Source organism: Trematomus bernacchii, unplaced genomic scaffold (assembly GCF_902827165.1).
Source record: "Trematomus bernacchii unplaced genomic scaffold, fTreBer1.1, whole genome shotgun sequence".
Taxonomy (NCBI): domain Eukaryota; kingdom Metazoa; phylum Chordata; class Actinopteri; order Perciformes; family Nototheniidae; genus Trematomus; species Trematomus bernacchii.
The window spans coordinates 14,722,521-14,744,730 of NW_022987648.1; the positions used below are offsets into that span (position 1 = coordinate 14,722,521).

A 22,210-nucleotide genomic window follows, 5' to 3' on the forward strand; every position below is an offset into this window, starting at 1 on the left:
AAGCTGATGGGAAACACCCAAGATCTTGATCTTATGTTCTCTCTGTCTCATCTTTGCTTTTTTTTCTCTTCCACCCGCCACTAACCCCCCTCTGACGACTTTCTTTCTTTATCTCTTTTCAACTCTCTTTCTGTCCCTGCGTCTCGTTGTCTCATCTCTCACTCTTTCTCTTTGCGGAGCTGATGGCGGCGGCTGGGTTGTGATCCAATCACAGGCTGGCTGCAGCAATCACCCTCTGCTGATTGGTTTTATAATCCTCACTCAGGATCTCAGATGGGAGAGAATCAGCTGGCCACGAAGTGCTGCTCTGAAAGCTGTCATACTGATGCACCCACGTACACACACACCCGCGCATCATACACAGACTTTCTTCCTTTCTCTCTGCATCTATATCACACTTCTTGACTTCACATCATTGCTTCTATTCTCTGTACAGAAGTACTCTATGACTGTGTGTGGTAGAATATCAATGATTGAACAACAAAGAGCGAAGCAGAGAACTCACTCAGCTAAAGTCATTCTTCATGTGTGCCTGAAAGCGTTAAGCTTCACTGTATGCAGGTACACGTACAATAATAACATGAGCATCAGTATATCTTAGAATATGATGCAAGACTGCATCCGTGCCTTGCAACACCTCGCCAGTGCATAAAAGGACAGGATGAAGTAAAAATATAAGTGAAGCTACACACACTCCATCCCAGAGTCCCAGATCAATAAGCGGAGCTTTAACTCTCATATTTAAACATCCTGAGAAGAAAAGCTAATCTTCAAGGCACAATATCGCAGCTAAATCCCTATATACTCACAGGGAACTGTGCGGGTTTGATTTGCCTTCTAGCATGGATAACAATATGAAACGGGAAAATGTAATTAGTCAATACACACAGGGGCCGTTCATGAAAAATACAATAACTCGTACGTAAACACACACAGGAGTGTCTACAGAAAAAGGCCAAATTCATATCTGTGTGTGTATTTGGTACTTTTCTTCCCAAATCCCTTAACAGGTCCTCCATAATTTTGTAGGCATATTGTTTTTGGGAGAGTTAATACAAGATGCAAAGCCTAGACAATACTGTGTGTTACATCCTATGTCCTGTGTTCTGCATCTTGCATTATAAATATCATTTTTTGCATCCTGCTTTGGATGCTTTGGGTCTTACTTTCAGTGTTGTTCATGATGTTGCATCACCCCATAATATACAGTATGTCCTATTTACTGTGTCCTTGTTCTACAATTGTAAAGTTTAATAAGGACCAATAAGACGTCTATACCTGTCTTGCGAGTGTCTTCTGAGGTGTCTATCTAAATAATTGTTCAGGATTAGAAGTATTCACAGCCAATATTCTGTCGTAGGTAGCTACAAAGAGACATTGTTTTTTATTAGAGTACAAAATTGAGCCTCTGTGAATCCAATGGACTCAAAGAAGTGATACAGGAACAATGTTTTTTGTTTTCTTTTTCTTTAACAGTACTTGTCCAAGAATCATTCAAACTTAAGCTAGAGTCAGTGGACTGAAAAGGGCAATAGGGTGTTGTTCATGCAGAGATGTTACAACTGAGCTGATTTTAGTCACACTCAGTAGAGAGAGACAAAGCTACAACTACTGTAGTTAAAACATATTCTGAGCTTTAACTGTACTGCTTATTGCTCTCTTACTGACAGCGTCCATCCATGTGTGATAAAGTAGCTCGTAAATCATAGTAAATTTAGTCATTACGATGATTGTCTTCTTAAAATATAACCCTTATGTGACATAAATGTTTTCTCCAGGTAATTCCCAAGTTCTATAACTAACTGTACAGGTCATTACATTACATGTTACTTGTTAGACTCTTTTATCCAAAGCGACTTACATACTCAATACTGTGGGCAATCCCCACAGGAGCAACTTTGGGGTTCAGTGTCTTGCCCAGGGACACAACGACATGCTGACTGCAGTGGGACTCGAACTTGCTATCCTCTGATTTGAAGATCAGTGCACTAACCCACTGCGACACACGCCTCCCATGGTCATAAAGAACATACTGTATATAACCCACTCTGCTTCTCTAGTGCTAGCTTGTGTTTACTCACACCTAAGGCTGCTTCGCCTCTCTACAATTCCATCTCACAGGAATTCATTATTACTGCCAATAATCTCCAGGAAGTAATACTTTGGTGTGAGAAACCCAATTACCATCCTGTATCCCGTGACCTGCATTTGAAGCATCTCCAACTCTGAGCTGTGATATTTTTCACTGTGTCACACAGCTCAGAGTTTTTCCATCTACACCTACACACTCACATCCTGTGTCTTCTTGTTTGCCCCCCACATTTTGAGTGATATGTTTCTGGAGTACTTTTACTCCCAGCTTGACACATTGTCATGAGAAAATAAGGGCCAAGAAGAACCCACTGCTATTTCTCATTTATACATGTATGTGTGTGTGTCCAGACCATGACTTTAACCTGACAACATAGCTTCGTATTGCATTTAAAATGTCCTGATTTGCTCCCAAAACAATATAGATGAAAAACTGCATTTGTTAACTGACATTCTGTTTTTGTGCTTGATTATACATTATAATAATTTATATTCCTGCACAGACAGGTACATTTCCTCTGATGCAATGGTTAGTGTTCTGTCTATATTACAGTTTATTATGGAACTGATCCAATAAAGAATTGTTGTCCAATATCTTTGGACATTTTCTACCAGCCTTTACTAAAGCGTGGGTTGGATCCTTTTAATTATCATATTATTATAATTAGATGTTTGTGAACAAAGTCTAATGTACTCTAATCAAATTAAAATTGAACACTGGGGCAGAATAACTTCCTAAAGAAAAGGAGAAACTTGTGTGTCCAGCCACAATGTATATTTACTTCTTGCATACACAAATACACACATACAGATGCATGTTATAAGTTTATGTAGTTTGCACCCACTTTTGAATACTGTTAAGGGGCACACAGACGGACACATCCGGTCCCAGAGCTTCACCATTAGCTCAGAGTATGTGTCCACTGAGGTGAAACCAAGTCACCGGGAGCATCCTTCATTTCAGGCCTGGAGGGAGAGAGAGATATAGAGACTGCTAGGCAAGATCTTCTGCCCTCTAACATACACATGCATACACACACTGTCCCCATGAGGTCAGCAGGATAAGCTAGTTTGGGGGAGGCATGTACCCTTCACTTCCTGTCAATGACAACATGGGCTGGTAGCCGCTACGCACCACTGAGTCTAAATCACTGTCTCTCTCCTCCTGTTTTTGTCTGGTTCCTCACACTGTGTCTATTCCTGACCCGTCTATAGTTCCCAGTCGTTTTGCATCCCCGCCTCCCCCCAAAATCTGCCTCTCATAAGATACAACTTTAATGATTCCCTTGGGGTAATTGGCTTGTTGCCCTGGAAATAAACACAAAAAGAGAACATGTTTGGGTTTGTGATTGTGCGGGGACAATCTGCTAACTCATTCTAGCTCTCTGCGAGGCTAAGTTTAATTTCCTGGGCTGACACAGTACTTTTGTTAAACAATTGATTTTATTGTAAGTTTGTACACCCTTGCGGTTCACAACTCACAGTGTGTCAAGATTCTTAAACGGTGGACACCAACCACGTGTGGGTTAAATCTGTGCACATGGCCAACTGGAACGGGTGTTCAGTCAGCTTGGTTTTGGCTCATTATCTTTTTAACAACGTAAGAGATAAAAGGGTACAAAGTATTTTCCATTGAGCAACAACAAAGAATAAGAGAATTAAGAGCTTAACTGTCAAGGAGAATTATATATTTTAAAATAAGTTTTCATATCTTTTCGACAACGCACCATATTGGCATGAACAAATAGACATGAGTGTGTTTGACAGAAGACCAGCTTGTTTTTGTATTACTCACCCATCTTCTCTGCCACTTCCTTCAAGTGTCTCCAGGCTCTAATCACACAGGGGACCCTCATCCTCACTGTCTTTTACTGCTTCAATCTCTCTTTTCTCAAATGTCATGTTTTTGATATATATAAAACCCCTCTCGACAGTCCTCTGTCCCTTGGCTATTGGTGGATAAAGCCCTAAATATATTCTAAGACAGCTGGCTTAGACACATTTCACTTCCTTAGCTTCAATTCAACTTTATTTATTTAGTGCCAATTCACAACAGGGAACCATCACAGTGTGTGAAACCTTTCAGGGCTGTTTCGAGAATTTAAGTTAAGATAAATAACATAAATAATAAAAGTATAGGAATTACTGCTAAAAGCTCTTTAAAAAGGAGCTTATGGTAGCAGTTTCTAATCTAATATGTCAATGCTTGACTACACTAAATGGCTGGGGACTTTTAAACTATACTTTCTATGAAATGCATTTTTTATTTTTATGTTGGTGTTTCTTACATCTTACAATGTCTCAATTTTTAGACATCTTAGTAATATATGTAAAAATAATTTGTTAAATCAAGTGTCTAAGCCCTTTTTTAAAACTTTGGATAGCTCATTAGTGTGTGTAATTTAACACATCTCCATTATCCGTCTTATGATTGTACAAGATTTACAAGATTGAATTAAAAGGAGTCAAGATAATATGTGTTTGATGTGATACTTAATCACTTTTGCAACATTGTCTAATGAGATTGTAGTGCTTGGTAGAGAAAAGTACGGCATTGATGAGTAAAAATAGCTGTTTCTTAAGAGAAACTTGATGAAATGACTTGACAACAGTCTGACACAGCTTCTCATGTGCTTCTGTGGTGGCTCCATGCAGCTACTCAAGGACACCGTTGACAGGAAAACCTTCTGGTAGCAGGACTGTGTAATGTAGTCTCTAGGGATTTACTGCCAGAGAGGCATGTGTGTGTGTGTGTGTGTGTGTGTGTGTGTGTGTGTGTGTGTGTGTGAGAGAGTTATGTGTGTCATCCATCTGGGGTTCTGGCAGCACACACACATGCACACACCCTAATAGATGGGCATTTAACGACCTCACACACATACAAGAACCAATAGATGTGCTTTCTTCTTCAGAGACTTGGCCATACGCTCGCTCTAATGTGTAAATAGTGTGAGAATCAATAATGCATAAGGTGTCTAAATGGAAATAAACACACAAAGGAAATAAAGTGTGTGTTTTCGACACAAGTCTAAGGGTCAATTGATAGAAGTTTCTCCACAAAGAAAACTGACTTAGATAAACCAGTGAGCAAAGCTTTGGCTGGGTTTCTGTCGGCTTATATTCTGTGTTTTGTATTTCCATCACTGACTCTAAAACATCTGCCATTGGAGAAGCATCTAAACATTTCTGGGCTTTCTTCTGTTTGTCCCTTAAAGTCTTTGGATTTTTGTGATGTTTTGAAAAAATAAAATTGATTGGATGTTGAAAGTTTGTTGGGAATATTTGATTTCATTTTGAAGGAAGAAAGCCCTATGGTATTTTACATTGTTTGACTCTGTACTCCAGCACATTGAATTTGAACTGAAAAAGATTTTATGATGTTTAAGAGATGATTTTAAGCTTTTAGAATGTATTACGTCTTCACATTTGTATTGGGTGAACACTGTACTGTACATAGTCTGTTATTCATCAAAAAAAAAGATTCAATGAATGACCTTAATCCAACAGAGCAGTTGTTTTACCTGCTAAATGCCAGACTGAAAGTAAAAGTCAAAACAAAAAGAAAATCTCAAAGAAAGTGTCCTTAACCTTTTCCAAACTATTTGTCCTTAACCATTGGGACTACAGTGCTAAATTCGGTACAAAAACTCAGCAGTCATAGTCAGAGTTTGATTTAAATCCAATATACTGGAGTTGCTAGCGAGGGTCTCTCATTTGTGTTACATTGGAAATGATGAATGCACTCTGGCAATCTGTCCCTTAATATGAGAGATTCCATAGTAATATTAGAGACAATTACCTTAGCTTAGTGGCAAAATGATGTGTTAGGACTAAGGTAAAAAAAAGATGTAAATTGCTGGAACAAAATATCTGGATAGTCATGAAAATGTATGTCAACTGCAACCAATTTGTAAACTAACCAACACGACACATCTGCAAACTAATATGAGTAAATGTTGTGGTAATGCTTGCTACAAAAGTTAAATGCTTTTACATAAAAAGTTGATATTATTTTATGTAATACTAAATGGGAAGCCTGTTTATGATGGATATACAGTATTTGTGTCAGACTGCAGAGCTGCACCGAGCTCCAGTTAGAATGTGTTCCCCTATAGACTGTTTATAGGCGCTATATATCACAAGGCTTTCAATGGTAATCACCAATGATGCTGCAATCCCAACCCATTTAGGTCACTATTCTACAGCCCACGCCAGTTTGATGGAGCTACAGCCATTATGTCTTTCAGTGTGTGTGTGTGTGTGTGTGTGTATGGGTGTGTGTGTGCGAGAAAGTGTGTCTGTCTTACTCAGCATTATCACTCCATTACAGGTGCAGGGTTTTTCACACAGCCCTTGTTCTGTTGTGCATTTCTTATACATGTCTGTGTCTGTGTGTGTGTGTGTGTGTGTGTGTGTGTGTGTGTGTGTGTGTGTGTGTGTGTGTGTGTGTGTGTGTGTGTGTGTGTGCAGTGTTACTTGCACAACTGCAAACACAGCACTCCACTCTCCTAATACATACAGCGGTCTCTCCTGACAAGTACACTCAATCATGCTAATTTTTTCATGAATACAGCATTATTCAACTGGCGTGGACAAAACTGTAGAGTTTACCTCCATAAGCTTTTGTGACGAGTTACCAGGACACTTATATTTAGCTTTCAGGTCACTTTATATCAACTATTGAAAAATACATGTCAAATTAGAGCTTTTTAATCATGTCTTTAAGTTGGGCAGTGGTGTAAAGTAACTAAGTAGATTCACTCATGTACAGTATACGACCTTGAATGTTACACTTGAGTATTTCAATTGTACGCTACTTTTGTAAAGTTCTGGATTAATGATGTGAAATACAATCAACACTTAAATCAGACTTTAGTCACACCTCGAGTAAATTCAGCAAACACAGGAATTAAAACAGGCTGCACCTCTACCAGCTTTGATAACACTTTAATGCATACATATTTATAATCAAAACATGATATTAATTATTCTGAAAAAAGCCATCTGCATAATGAGAACTTTATGTATATTTTGTTGCTGATACTATTGGAATTGTACTTGTAAGAGAGTATCCCTACACGTTTTACTTTTACTTAAGTACAAGATCTGAGTACTTCTTCCACTTCATGTTTTGAAACACCAAAGTTCCAAATACTATGTAGTAGGGATGGGAATTTGAAAGCAAATGTATATTCGAATATTCGACCCCCAAAAAAAACGGTTAACCGATTAACCGAAATGTACATATCCTATAAAAAAATAAATAAAAATATGTTCAAATAAGTATAGAAACCAAGTCGAATTTGTCAAATGTATTGAACTGGTGATCACAGTTTGAACAGTTGACAGCTATAGGCCTACAGCTTTCATGCTTAAAACATAACTTGGTTTTTAAATGAAAGAGGGATCATACACGAACAACATAACGGGTTAGGGTAACGTAACCCAATCACAACAGAGATCAACAACCTATAACAGGGTCTATGCACAGAATGCAGCTATTCAATACTCATTCTTGTTTAAGAATATGAGCATGTCTACATGCTCATGGGAGAGGCGGGTGCGGAGGCGATTCACAATCAGGCCAGCTGTAGAGAAGACCCTCTCAGCTGGAATTTGGGCATAAGATGAGGTTTGAGTCTGCGTGATCTGCGTGTAGGGAGGGGCAGCAGCCATATCATTAGCTAGAACTAGCTAGATCTGATGGATTTGGACATAAACGCGAGTGAAGTAGAACCGGACGCGAGAGAGAGAGAGAGAGATCAGCACCTGCAGTTCTGCCCGCTGTGAGGGACCGGTGAGCGGAGCAAAACACACCTTTAGACCTAACACATTTAGCTATGGCACTGTCGTATACATTGAATTATTCCATTTGATGTGGATGTAATCAACTTAGGCACCCCTCCCAAAAAAAATAAAAAATAATAATAATTACAATTAAAATATTGATAACTCATATTCTCATATTCGAATACCTGAATAATTTTGAATATTCGAATATTCGATTAATCGTTCCCATCCCTACTATGTAGTAGCTACAGAAGGATATCCAGAGCTGCCACTGGCACACAATCCTCTTTTTGACTCCTAAAACGTTATGTTGGGTAACACGAACACCTTCTGTTTAGTGCCATGCTGCAGTCTGTGACAATGACGTGCAGACCTGATTAATTATCACCAGCAAAGTGATAATTAATCAGGTCGAAGCTTTCTGGGGCTCAGCTCAGTCAACTGCTTTCATTTAGTTTGTACAGTACATCATGGAAGCATGGTAAGAAATGATGGCTTACTAACATGTACATCTACAAGCACAGTATATTACAAATATTAACAACAATGAATTTAAAAGCAAAGGCAAAGAGACCGAATACAATATCAGTTATCTAAACTTGTTATTGTATGACAAGGGTGCACATTATAAAAGATTGAATTGTAAAGTAAGTCAATTCATTCGTCGTGTTTAGGTTCAAGCACCACTTTAAAAGTTTTCTGTTTCACCGTTTGGTTTTCTTTTTTGTCTTTGTTTTAACAACCGCTCTTCTTTAACCAAACCAAAGTAGCTTGGTTTGGAAATTAAATTGAAGGTTCACGGACAGACAATTTTTCTATGAGGAGATTAATAAAGCATCTTGAAGAAAATGCGTGTCTCCTCGCTCTCCTTGAGGACTTAAGAATTAATTTATTGAAAACCAGGAGAGCTAGAACAAAGAACATTATGCACCCACTGAAATAACTTATATTGTCACACAGACAAAAGGACCACAAGTACCCATATTTTCTCCAAAGCACAGAAAGTGAAAGGTGAGCTTGAAAGTTTGTCGGCTTTATAAAGTGTGTAAAACCAAACACATATTTACCGCTGAGACCTTCTTAGCTGCTCAATAAAGATGAGCGGAGCTTCACAGCACAGAGTGACTATAAAGTGATTGGAATGATAGCATTTCAGTCTTCCTGTGGAGACCGAGCACTTGAATGCAACAACAAAAACCGCTCTGGAGATACATTTTGTGTAATATGTGCAGTGGTGTATAGTAGTATATTTAAAAATAGTCCTTCACAGTATTGCACTTGCCAAGCCCACATGTTGTGGAAGAAAGTTGGCAAAGACATTAAAAAACATTGTAATTGAACGTAATCTGGGGTTTTGCAGATGGTACAGTATCAACACTCTGTCTGATGATAGGCTTGGGATATGGGCACGGTTGGAAGTTTCACTGATGATTTCGAACCCATCAAGTGAGAACATTGTATCTGAAAAAGTGTAATTTATCGGTAAAATGCATTTACTAACAACAATGGTAACATTTTTCACCAAGGATCAAATCGTGTTTTAAAATACACCAATTTGTTATAACAAATGACAAAAACAGTAATATTCTACTGCTCAATTAACATTGACAAACCCAGGAGAAATGTTATATTATCTTGTCTTTCCCCCCATCTGCCATCTACACCTTTTTACAAAAAACTGTATTCCTTTATTCTTATTCCCTTTCATCTGCCTTCACGGCTTCAAAGGTTGCTCATGATGACAGACTGGGACAGAGAGAGATACTGTAGTCATACAGTAGATAGACACCAGGAGAAGAAGAGGACAATAGGTCCAGTCAGAGGGCAGGGGTTCGCTGAGGGGGAACACCTTCAAAGCAGGGCAGATTTCACCTCCAAAGCACAGGAGGTCCTTTGGGTTTCTGGTATAGTAACATTTGTTGTCGCATTTCAACTGTCCTTTTTGGTAGTTCTTAAACCAGATTGATACATTTACCATCACCCCCACCATTTTTACATAGAAATGAAGATAGTTATATAAGATCCAAGTTTTATAATCTTAAATAATTACTACAAATATTTTGACCTCCATCCATTTTTACTAGGAAAACATCTTTTGTCACACATCTTTTACGGCAAAGGCTTCCTAGTTTTGGAAAATCCTTTCTTCAAAGACGTTGTGGGAACTCTTAATGTTTGTTTCCATATAATCTTAAAAAGTAACCAAAAAGCTTTCTTCCTTAAGCTCTCTATCCTGTTCAGCTGTTAAATTCTTACATGCTGTTTGTTAACTATTTATTTTTTAATTGAGATTCAAACTGTTGAAATTGTGCCTTTTGGCCACTCCTTTACAGTGGTATTGTCGTTTCCAATAGAAACAGTATATTGATGATCAAATTGGATTCTTTTCAAGATTCAAAGTGAATAGAAATCACCACATTTTGAATTGGAAGATGAGCTGGATTATATGTCAGTAGCTCCATCCATCTACAACCTTCAGTGATGACACGTTTGAGGAAGCAATGTCATGTCCTTGTGTGTCCTTCACATGCTTCTGCTAGCGGATTAACAGGAGATATGGCATACCACTGTTGGGTTGAATTTTCCTAGATTTGATCTTTTCCCATCGAGCTTTAAATATTCTCTAAAACATATATTTTTACCTCTAAATCTTCAACAGAGCAGATTTGGTGACTGAAGTATGTGTAGGATGGTTTACAATGCAGAGTGATGCAAACAACAGCAGATGAAATCTCCATCTTGAAAATGTCCCAAAGGATTGTCACTAAGGCCCAGGCTCCACGGGAACGCATACGGCAAAACGCATAGGAGTAACGCAAACGCAAACAGCTTCCGCCCACACGCAATATACACCGGATTGTGTCAAGCTCCACGAGACGGCTCCGTTTACATCCAACCGCTGGAAAAGCTGCAGTACATATGCCGAGCCTGTACGTGGCGCTGTAACTTCCTCCACAAAAGCAGCAACTTCCTCCACAAAAGCAGCGAAGAAGAATGGTTGTCATGGCTGCACTTCTGTTTATTCTCCGCGGTGGGGGCTGAGGGATCCGGGCAGAGTTTTTCGCCGGTCAACGCGTGTTAAAGTTTAAATCTTCCGGACAAAATTATAAAAGTGCCGGTCAAAGGTCTTCTTTGTTATTTATTGAGCTTTAAAACAAATGAATAACGACGATATAATGATATATAATAATAAAATACACAGAGCCTGTCTCTTTTTCCTCTCTTCTGACAGCGTCAGTGTCTGTCTCATGCAGCAGCTGATCCAGTAATGATGACTCGACAGTAAAAATAAACATATTTATAACTAGTTTAGGTAGTTTGAGAGGTAATTAAAATAGCTAAGGGTGATGATATGACTTGAAGTGTGGGTTTTGCTCCCGCTGCATCACAGCGGGAGGAGCTGCGTGTCTCCGTCCTGTCAGATTAGACTTCACTCGCGTTTATGTCCATATCGAGATAAAGATAAATAATCTGAATTCAGTGTGCAGTGTACTTTTGCGGGGGTGAGCAGCAGAGGTGGGGAGAGGCGGGGCTATTGCGTCGTCATTATCAGAAACGGATGACCGTATAGGCTACCACACGGCCCCGTTGGACCCCTCAGAGCGCTCCGTTCCCAGATCTATCCACCTTTGGACCCATTGTCGTTTGCAGGGTCCGTTTCTACCGTTCCGTTACGGCGTCGTCGAGCTTAAAGGGCTATACGCAAGAGAAATATGCGGATACAACCCGTTTTCGTTCCCGTGGAGCCTACGCCTTAGTTACTAACAAGAGAAACAAATTAACACTCTGTTTTCAGGTGATGAGGAAAAGACAATATGCAAGGGATATTCCTAATATTCAAATGAACTCTCACACACTCATGGTGCCGCAAGGTGTTGAAAGAGTTGTTATAGTGTGTTTCTGGAGTGGGAAGCATGCTGCTGATAGTTAACAGGATGGGTCTGAATGATAGAATTAACGACATTACCACTGAGGAGCACAGAGGTGTAATCTCTTAGAAAGTGCCCCCCAAAAGAAATCATCTGCATGAGTTATGATCACATTATTTCAATAGATGCATACCAAATCTGCCATGTGAAATGAGTTTCAGTTTTCAACATGCTTTTACACATTTTGTTTTTAGATTATTCGCAGGAACAGACACTTTGGGTAAAACTTGTAAAAGTAACACTTTTGATATGCTAATTAATTACACTCTAACACTTCCATGTAATATTGTGAGTTGTCCATTTTTGACTTTGTATAATTGATGATTATAAGAAGTGTTTGATCAAAGTGTAATTAAATATAAGGTACATTCAAATGAGCTGAATATTCAGATTCTACCGTACAGTTCAAGGAATTGCGCTGTACATTTTAAGGAACATATTCCCTGTCAAAGAAGACAGACAAATATATGGACTTTATATAAACTACAATATAAATAGCTTAACTCGGCTCAGTGTAATTGTGTAATAAGGGAATATTTATATATAATAATATAATAATTATATGTGGACAATACAAAATGAGAGAGGCATATCAGAGTGATTGTATTACCTCAAGCAACATCTTATAAATCTTGATTTTCTGAGTGTAAAGCTTTGTCAGGATTCATATCTCTTTTGCTTCATACTTTACTGCGCTTATCATGATCAAACTGTAGTGACATTATACTGATGACAGGATGATAATATAAGATGCAAACAAAGTGCGAAAAACTGTGAAATATTCTGAACTCAGACAGGGGGAGATAAAAAGAAGATATATTTGATCAACATGACATTTCACAGATAAATGCATCCTTGGAATACAGGGGAAGAATGCCTAACATTATGAATAAAATAAGACTCTGAATTTAGGACTCAACGCGGTAAATCAATGCTATGCAGCTGTCTTTACCCAGTAAAGTAAAATGGCATGTAATGTCAGAGCTTATAATGATGAACGGACACAATTCAAACATACAAAGGGCCTTAATGTAAAAGTGTGGGAGGGAAAGACAGATGAAGGAGACAGAGAGAGGAGAGAGAGAAGAGACAAAAAAAGATAAAGGCACATCAGCAGGATAAATACCCTGATAAATCACTGTAGGGGCAGAAGCTGTCGTATAAATGTATCCCGTCCCATTGTTCCTCCCTGTATCTCTCTCCACAGTTGGTACAAAAAGTGTGTGTGTGTGAGAGAGTGATGATGAAGATGACCCTGGTACTGAATAGCTACTTTGATGTATACAGCAGCCAAAGACGTGTGCACACGCGCCACATCCAGGCCACTACGACGCAAAATATTCCCTTGACACATCTTCACATACACACGTGGCACCGGGTAATTGGGGCCCCCTGGGGCCGAACTCGGGGCTTAGGTGCCAAGGGCGCGCATTCCTTAAAGAGAGGCAGATAAATCAACCTGTAATAAGCCAGCAAGCATTGGGGCTCTATTTACGACCGCTCTCTCCACAAGGCCAGTGCCACAAGCCCAGCTGTGGTCAGAAACACACACACACACCCTCAGACACACTCACACTCTCAATCTTTATCAGACAGAAGACCCCCCCAGATACACACGCCCGTATAACTTTATGTCAGTGGTGAAAAAAACTTCTCCTGTAATGTGATATATTCAGCCTTTTTCATTAGCAGCTCCTTTTTCCTATTCAGCCATAATGGAGGAAGGATTGCAGCTAAATCTACCCCACTGACACACACAGACGCACACACAAAAACACACAAAGTGGATTTCAGGCAGATCTACAATGGTAGCTGGAGCTCAGCACAGCACAGCAAGGAACAGTATTGATTCATCCACAGAAAGTCACCTTCCCCTTCACCCCGCCCCGGCCGGCGCCTCAGGGACCCCCGGTCATTGCACTCAGCCAATTTGTATGGCTGTTGTTATTATTAGTGTTTCTCCGGCACAGCGCTTTGGTCTTGGGGCACGGACACAGCGCTTTATGATGCCGCGCCTAATAAACATCATTGTGATTTTCCCAGGCTAGTAATTAAGTGTGGGGCTAATTTGTCATAGTTAGTTAGAGCGTGGCGCGATACCGGGATGAGGGATGCCTGGGAGGTGGCTGAGAACACACACACACACACACACACACACACACACACACACACACACACACACACACACACACACACACACACACACACACACACACACACACACACACACACACACACACACACACACACACACACACACACACACACACACACACACACACACACACACACACACACACACACACACACACACACACACACACACACACACACACACACACACACACACACACACACACACACACACACACACACACACACACACACACACACACACACACACACACACACACACACACACACACACACACACACACACACACACACACAATGTATGCTGCATTGTGTCGTTGCGGCTGGCTTGGGACATGGCAGAGGGCCAATGCATTTCAAGGTGGGCCAGAGGTTAGACTATTAAAATTCAGACATTGCACAATATATCTTTAAATCCGACTATATTTATTTTAGAACATAATGCTTCATGTCTTGGGTAATTCAAACACAGACATGATGGTCTAAAGGTAAATGTTGTTGTTTGATGTGAGATGTGATAATAGGCTATACAGTAAATACAATTAGTTTGTGATCAATACAAAAATAAACACATTTAATTAAAAAAGAAAACAGCTTTAGATTTTTGTGGAGTTCAGTTTAGCAATAATCTATTTCCAGATAATGGCCAAATATTCACTTTACCTCATATTTATTAAATGTGCTGATAAAAACTAGTATTTTATCTGTGATCTGTCTCTTGAACTGTATAATCCTGTCTGATAGCGTTTGTTTTTCATTTAGTTTGATTGGTTGTGTCTTTCTCAATCTCACATCCTTAAAACAGTATGCAAATGTGTCGAGAACAAAGAGTCAAAATGTGCAAAAACAATTGTTAAGGAATAAAAGGATTAATATCCTTGGATAAGATCATCAGCTCATTCACTTTTTACAGACATAACATTGAAACAGTCTGCAGAGGGAAACAAGCATGACTCATAACTGTTAATCGTGTTGGGAGTTATTGTCTTGAAATAGAAGCTTTAATGTGGACACATTTGTGCTGCCAGTGCTCATAAAAGACAAAAAGACAAGTGATAAAAGTTTTGTAGAGCAGGGATTGTCAGATGCTACATTTCACACTTATTTTCTCAACACAGATTGCCTACGGACACGGTCTTTATGGAGTAACAACATCATTGTACTTCATTCGTGTCATTCACTACACTGCTAGAACGTATTGCTAACATGATCAGAGGCATGTGAAATATAACAATACAGACATGGATGTCAGTGTTAATCATTTCTTAACCCAGTTGGTCTTTGATACAAGCAAATTAAATATTCATTATAAAAATAAAGAATATAGGAGACAAGCCTTAGTCCCCAGTTCTGCATTGGTTTCCCTTTTTATTTTAGAGGTCATTCAAATATAGTTTTGATTATATTTAAAGCCCTCTGTGGTTCGTCTTCTTCTGTACAGCACTGCCAGAGCCGACCTGAAGCGGGGGATCAAGTGGGCCAAGACGGACTACAAGGGGAAGATTGAAGACTGCTTCCAGAGCAACGACTCCAGGCAGGTGTGGCGGGGGGTCCAGCAGATGACCAACTACAGACCCAGCCACCCCTCGGCCGACGGGGGTGACCCTCAGCTGGTGGAGGAGCTGAACTCCTTCTACGCCCGCTACGAGACGGGGCCAACGGAAGCAGCCACACCATTACACCCACCTGCCCTTAGCAGCCTCATCCTCACGGAGCACGAGGTGAGACGCACGCTGAAGGCAGTGAACCCGAGGAAAGCAGCGGGGCCGGACGGAGTCTCGGGACGGGTGCTGCGAGACTGCGCTGACCAGCTGGCGGGGATCTTCACCAAGATCTACAACCAGTCCCTGTCCCAGGCCATCGTCCCATCCTGCCTGAAAACATCCACAATCATCCCGGTGCCAAAAAAGAACACCATCGGCTGCCTAAATGACTACCGTCCAGTGGCACTCACCTCCATCCCCGCTAAAGTTTTTGAGAAGGTGGTCCGTCCCCACATCGTGTCATCCCTCCTGCCCGGACTGGACCCCTACCAGTTCGCCTACAGGGCCAACAGGTCCACGGAGGACGCCATCTATAACAAGGTGTCAGATCTAAGGTGTCTCTCCACAGATAAGCTCAGGGCAGCATGGGAGGTGGATATGGGCTTTTCGCTTCCAGTAGATACATGGACTTCTATACTTAAACTGGTTAATTCAACCTCTCTATGTGCGTGTCACTAACAATTCAGTTAGTGGTACATAGAGCTCATATTTCAAAACTCAAACTATCCCAAATGTATCCTGATGTTAGTCCAAACTGTGATAAATGTCAAACTGCTGAAGCCTCTCTTATTCATATGTACTGGTCCTGCCCTCGCCTCAGCATGTACTGGACAGAGATCTTTCAAACTTTATCCCAGGTGTTCAGTATTGAACTGATTCCAAATCCTCTGGCTGCCATATTTGGGGTTATAGGAAAGGAGATGCATTTAACTGCAGAACGGCGGCGATCTCTGTTCTTTGCTCTCCTCCTAGCTCGTCGAGCCATCCTGCTTAAGTGGAGGGACAGTGTCCCGCCCACTCACTCACAGTGGTTTACGGACGTTATGTCCTACATGAAACTTGAAAAGATCAGATATTCACTTTTATATTCAAACAGGAAATTTCAGGAAGCCTGGAAACCTTTTTTTTAATGCATTCCACACTCTATAAAACGATCTGCGATTAGTATAGCCTATCTGCAGCATATGTATATGTTTGTATGTGTGTATATGTATACAGTTGATTTGTACGAGTATAGGTATTTGCTGCATGTATGTATATGCATATGTATTACATGCATATATACTCATCTAACAATGTTCCTGATAAATAATCGTGTGTATGAGGCTCACTGGCAGTGAATGTAGGGGATTACTTTAGTCGTTGTTATTGTTTGTTTGTGTTCTTTCTGATTTGTTTTTCTCTTTGTACATACAATCAGTACAGACCACTGTCTCATTTGTATGCATATTATTTTAATTTCCATCTCTAAATGACAAACACTGATTATGCATTGCCGAAACACAATAAAATATATATATATTTTTGATCATAAAAACTAACATTTCAGGCAAAGGACGAAGGGGATAGTGGTTTTACTTTTCAAGAACTTTTGATTAAAACCTCTCTTAGTCTCATTGGAGCCATATTTTTGACAAACTGTTTGTCATCTTAAGAAATTATTACTGAATTAAGTTTATTTTCTTTTATTCTCGTAACTTGTATATGTTTGACCGTTACTTAGAATTCAAAGAAAATATTTCTAAATAGCTTGAAATCAGCGACTGCAGTGATCTAAAATGGCAGATGTTGCAATGACACTATATTTCTTGATATGATTAACTACTGACACTATTAACTAATACAACATGTGTGTGAGGTTTGCTGTAATTGGTATCAATCTCGAGCATACTGCACCAACACCTTGAGGTGCACCATCAGATCATCGTATTTATTAATCTTTCATCACTACCCCCTATTCTGCACACCATTAACTCCGAGCCTTCTGTGTGCATGGTGTAATAAGCCTGCATGCCAGGTAAGCACATTCTCAAAATCAATTCAGATTTTGATGAAGTCTCATATTATGCACAGAGTTGGCATGTCCCTGTGGTTTGCACCGTTTAGCTGAGAAAGAAGAAGACGACAGATGATGGTGATAAAGAAACTGATGGTTACAGCCAAGGTAATCAGTGCTACTGACATTACAGCAGTTATACACAGGTCTCATTACGTGCTTTCTTTCACTTCTGCTATAGTAATCACATACACGGGACACCATTTACCCCACAGTTATGCATGGTTTACTTTGTGAACACATGCACACTCTCATATCATCCTTCATTTTGTCGATGGTGGCATATTATGCTTGCTCAATATCTACATCTGCCTTTAGAGGATAGAAGCAAATGAAAATGATCTGGACACTAGCAGTCATTGCCACGTCAATAAGCAGCACTCCCCTCGGCAGCTCCTCCCACATTATTCCATATCATCATGCAGTTCCCAGATTGTTAGCTTTGCCCGTCGGGCTTTTCATTTACAAAAGACCGTCTGATTACCGTCTCTCAAGTTGCCGCGAGAATGTTCCGATGCGTCGCCCGCAACTCAGAATGCGATCTGTCTCTGATTGCTTTCAGTGACATACACAATTACCCAGCTGCTTCCTGTGATTAAAGCAACTCTCCTGTTTAGGCCATTTCCTTCTTCTTCTTCTCCCCGTCTTTTCCCTCCTCCTCCCTCTTTCTGCAGCCATCCACCTGTCCACCCCCTCAGACAACTTATTTCCAAGTTAATAAAAATGACTTCTGAAATCCCCCCTATCCTTATGCTGTACGCACACATATACAATCTTTTTAAAATACCTCTCTAAAACTATATAACACCGAGGTGATAAAATTATGTTTTTTTAAATTTCAGTCGGAAACTCTGAAAAACTTTTATCTGTTTTAAATGTTCTACTTAAATAAAAGATACGTTAATTTGTAAACTTTACCAAATTGAAGAAAATAAAAACATAAATAAAGGCAACAGAAATTGATTGTTTTAAGTATTTAAAATACTTTATGATGGTTTGTATTTGTAGAAAATACTGAACTAGTCATCCAAGACACGTCATGAAACTTTCTTCAAAAAAAAGAAAAAAGAAAAATCTGTCCAAAACCTATTCATCTGACAAATCTTTAATCCTGAAATCAAATCAATCAGGAAAAGGTTGGGACTTTTGGGGTATCGTAATATCAGGCCGTTGAACAATGGGAAGTGAGAAGCATATGAGCAAAAGTGTTTTACACTATCTAAAATCACAAAGCAAACAACTTTGAGTTTGTAGTTTACACAGTGCACACGCACAGGTGCACAGATGTGTCACTTCATCTCCCCCCGCACTCTTTATCCTTTGCCCACATGTCTTGTCAGCTAATTCCCCTTCTTTTTTTATTCTGCCTCTCCTTCTTTGCTCTTTCATCTATCGTCTCCTCACTCAATCGTACTCTCATTCTCTGCTTCTCATTTTCTATCATCTCTTACCCTCTCAGTCACTTCATCAGTCTCTGTCCCAATCTTCTCCTGCTCTCATAATACATATCCTCTTTCTTTCCCTTCGTCCCTTACTCTTTCACTACATTTCCCTCGCAGGCTTACTCCCTCATTACACTCCTCCTCTGTTCACTTTACCTTCTACATCCTCATGTCACTTGTCTGGTGTTTGGTAGGATATTGCACGTGTTGTGCATATGCAAATTGTAAAAGGTATCCCGATGCGGGGAATGATCATGTGATATTTCCCCTCTGAATGGCTTTAATGCAGATTACGGAAGGACGTAGTTGATGGCCATGAAAGTTTTTTAGTAGCTGGTAAAAAAAAAAGTGATGATTGTGGTGGATGTGAACCTCCCTTAAGCTGTGAACTTATAAGTCTGTAGGATCACGGCAGTGCCACGTTTCTGGTGCCGACTACAATAACTTGAAATGCACTCTTAATTTCCCCTGACTATTTTTGTCTTTCTCCAAATACGAGAGGATTTATTCCAGGCCATGACACCCCCCTGCTGTTAATCCTTATGATTCTTTGTAATTCCCGAAACACAACGTGTCAGTGAATGTGAGTGTGTTATAGAGATGATGCATGTGCACACATCATGTGCTTTACTGGATGAATCACAAACATATTGAAGAGCTTTTGCCTGACAGGAAATAATCACATGCCTTAACTTTTATATACCACTAATGTGTGTGTGTGTGTGTGTGTGTGTGTGTGTGTGTGTGTGTGTGTGTGTGTGTGTGTGTGTGTGTGTGTGTGTGTGTGTGTGTGTGTGTGTGTGTGTGTGTGTGTGTGTGTGTGTGTGTGTGTGTTTGTGTTTTGTCAAAGCGGCCCTATCATCTGCACAACAAATCATATACTAAGCGTACTGACACAAGACATTTACCATCTGCGTTTTGATGACTCATTCTAATTTATCTGTGGCCAGCGTACCTTATTACAGACGACTCTTGATATTCACATGGATGACTTATTTTCTGCTGATGGCAACACTATGCTAATGGTATCAGAATTTTCTGTGCACATTTCTAAACAAGCCCATCAGAAGGGTTTTGGTGGAAGTGTCTAGGGAAGCATGTGTGCAAAAGTATTTGTATGTATGCATATCATTGGAGTCGCAGAAAAACAAATTACTGCAGTATGCAAGATTTCATTTTTGGCTTGCATGGTTTCCTTTGAGTTGACCTAATGCAGGTTTCATATAGCTGCCTGCGTTAGGTATTTCTCTCAAACAATGTGCCTGTCTGAAGTCTCTTACAGTGTCATGTTGCAGCTGCTGTTTAATAGTGTTTGCAGTACTTCAACATACATTTGATTTTTTCTATAAAAAAAAAGAATAATACAAATAAATAAACAATCATTATTGCGGTGAATAAATAATGAATCTCCAGGTTCCTCTAATACACACTGTGTTTCACAGTGATATGTGTACTGACTGCAACAAAAGCCCTGTACCACAGCTCCAACACAATCCGTTTTACAGTGTTAGCAGTCTTGAAGATTACTGTATTAGTAATGACAGTAAGGGTATGTACTATGTACCATTTAAAACCCACTACATTTGTACAACTGTATACAAATTTGGTGAAGTAATATTCATTTGTCTGGTTAATTTCTCAACAAATTGTGGCATTCTAACTATCAACTGTGTAGTGACACTCTAGCTCTTCTATAGTAAGGGAGGTCAGACACACAGGAGTAAACTGGTTTTAAATGTTATGTAAATACATACATACGTTTCTGATTTAATCTGTGACTTCAGGAATTGTTAAACAAAAAGAAGTTGGACTGAAGATGACTCCTTATTTTACAATAATTCCACAAAGCAACCAATGATAAATCTAAATCAGATGTATTCCTTGCAGAATTAACCGTTTTAGATACATTTCCGACAAGCAATAAATGAGTTAACGGTTATATGGCTGCTGCAGGTTGTAAAACATACTGGTGTTATCTGTGAATATATGTACAGTTCCATGGGAAAAGTCACAATATGATATTATTATAACTGACAGTAGTAATTGGTACAGTGTGGGCTATTTGTGTGCATGAATCATCCTGCTCCATTCTCAACAAAGACAGCCGGTCCTATATACATGTCAGTGATATTTCCTTTGAAATAACTAATTGAGGTGTGGAAACAGAAAGTAAGACTGTATGGCATGTGAAATGGCTTTACTCAAAATACTTGTGTAAGTTGTATAATGAGAGAAGCGGAAATATGAATTGAAAAGAGATGACTGAAGTTATGGAGTTTATCAAGTGCCTATAATTAAATACAAATTACACCTTTAATTGGTATTATCCACAAATACAGTGGTGTGTTAACAATATAACATTGAAATGTGTGTTTTGGCATAAGGAGGAATCAATTTTTACTCATGACTGGAGAACTCCCGGTGCAGTTATAGCCTACATATAACCAATCAATAGCGTTTTTGAATAGCACAACACTTATTTCAAGGTGATAGTGGTAAAATATTTCATCAGGCTGCTTATCACTGACTGATGGCCAGGAATCTACCTCTCCCCATGAGCATTTTAAACAGCTGCAGCTGGGTATATTAGTGATCAAATGGGTCGTGTGTACAGCTCAGGGACCTGCCCAGCCTATGTGCTAAACTGGGCACCCTAATGATATAAAAAGGCTGCATGTAACATTGAGTTACCTGTAAAGGCTAGAGCTGTCCCCTGTGACATGGAATAATGCATTTAATGTGTTTTGGCTGTATAAGAAAATGTATTGCTCCCTGACTCCCACAGCAGCACAAGGATAAAGGGAAGGAGAGGAAAAATGAAGGAGAGAACAAAGAAAAGAAAAAACAAACATTGAAAATAGGAGAGAGAGAGAGAGGGAAAGAGGGAGGATGGCAGAAACCCAATTGAAAAACGTGGAGAGAGAGAATAGTCAAGGGAGGACGGGAGGGAGGAGGGAGAAAACAGAAAACACTGTGTTTGCAAATCACAAATTAAAAGCATAAGTGTTCCCGTACAGACCACGGCCCCAGAGGAAATATAGGCCTTTCAGCATAGCATTTTTTATTTGGAGTAGGCAGGTAGAGACAACCTCTTCTTGGCCTATACTGTCATCATTTAGAGCAGCAGTTCAGGATGCAAAACTAAAAATACTACAGCAAAATTACTTGTAAGATTATTCTGTATTTAACTCTTTTTTGTATTTC

The 22,210-nt window shown here is 39.6% G+C and overlaps 1 protein-coding gene across 1 annotated transcript in view; it reads right to left on the bottom strand.

Moving 5' to 3' along the window:
• LOC117485961 (ephrin type-A receptor 6-like) overlaps nt 1-22,210 on the bottom strand; it is a 167,844-nt gene that overhangs the window by 44,857 nt on the left and 100,777 nt on the right. The window lies entirely within an intron of this gene.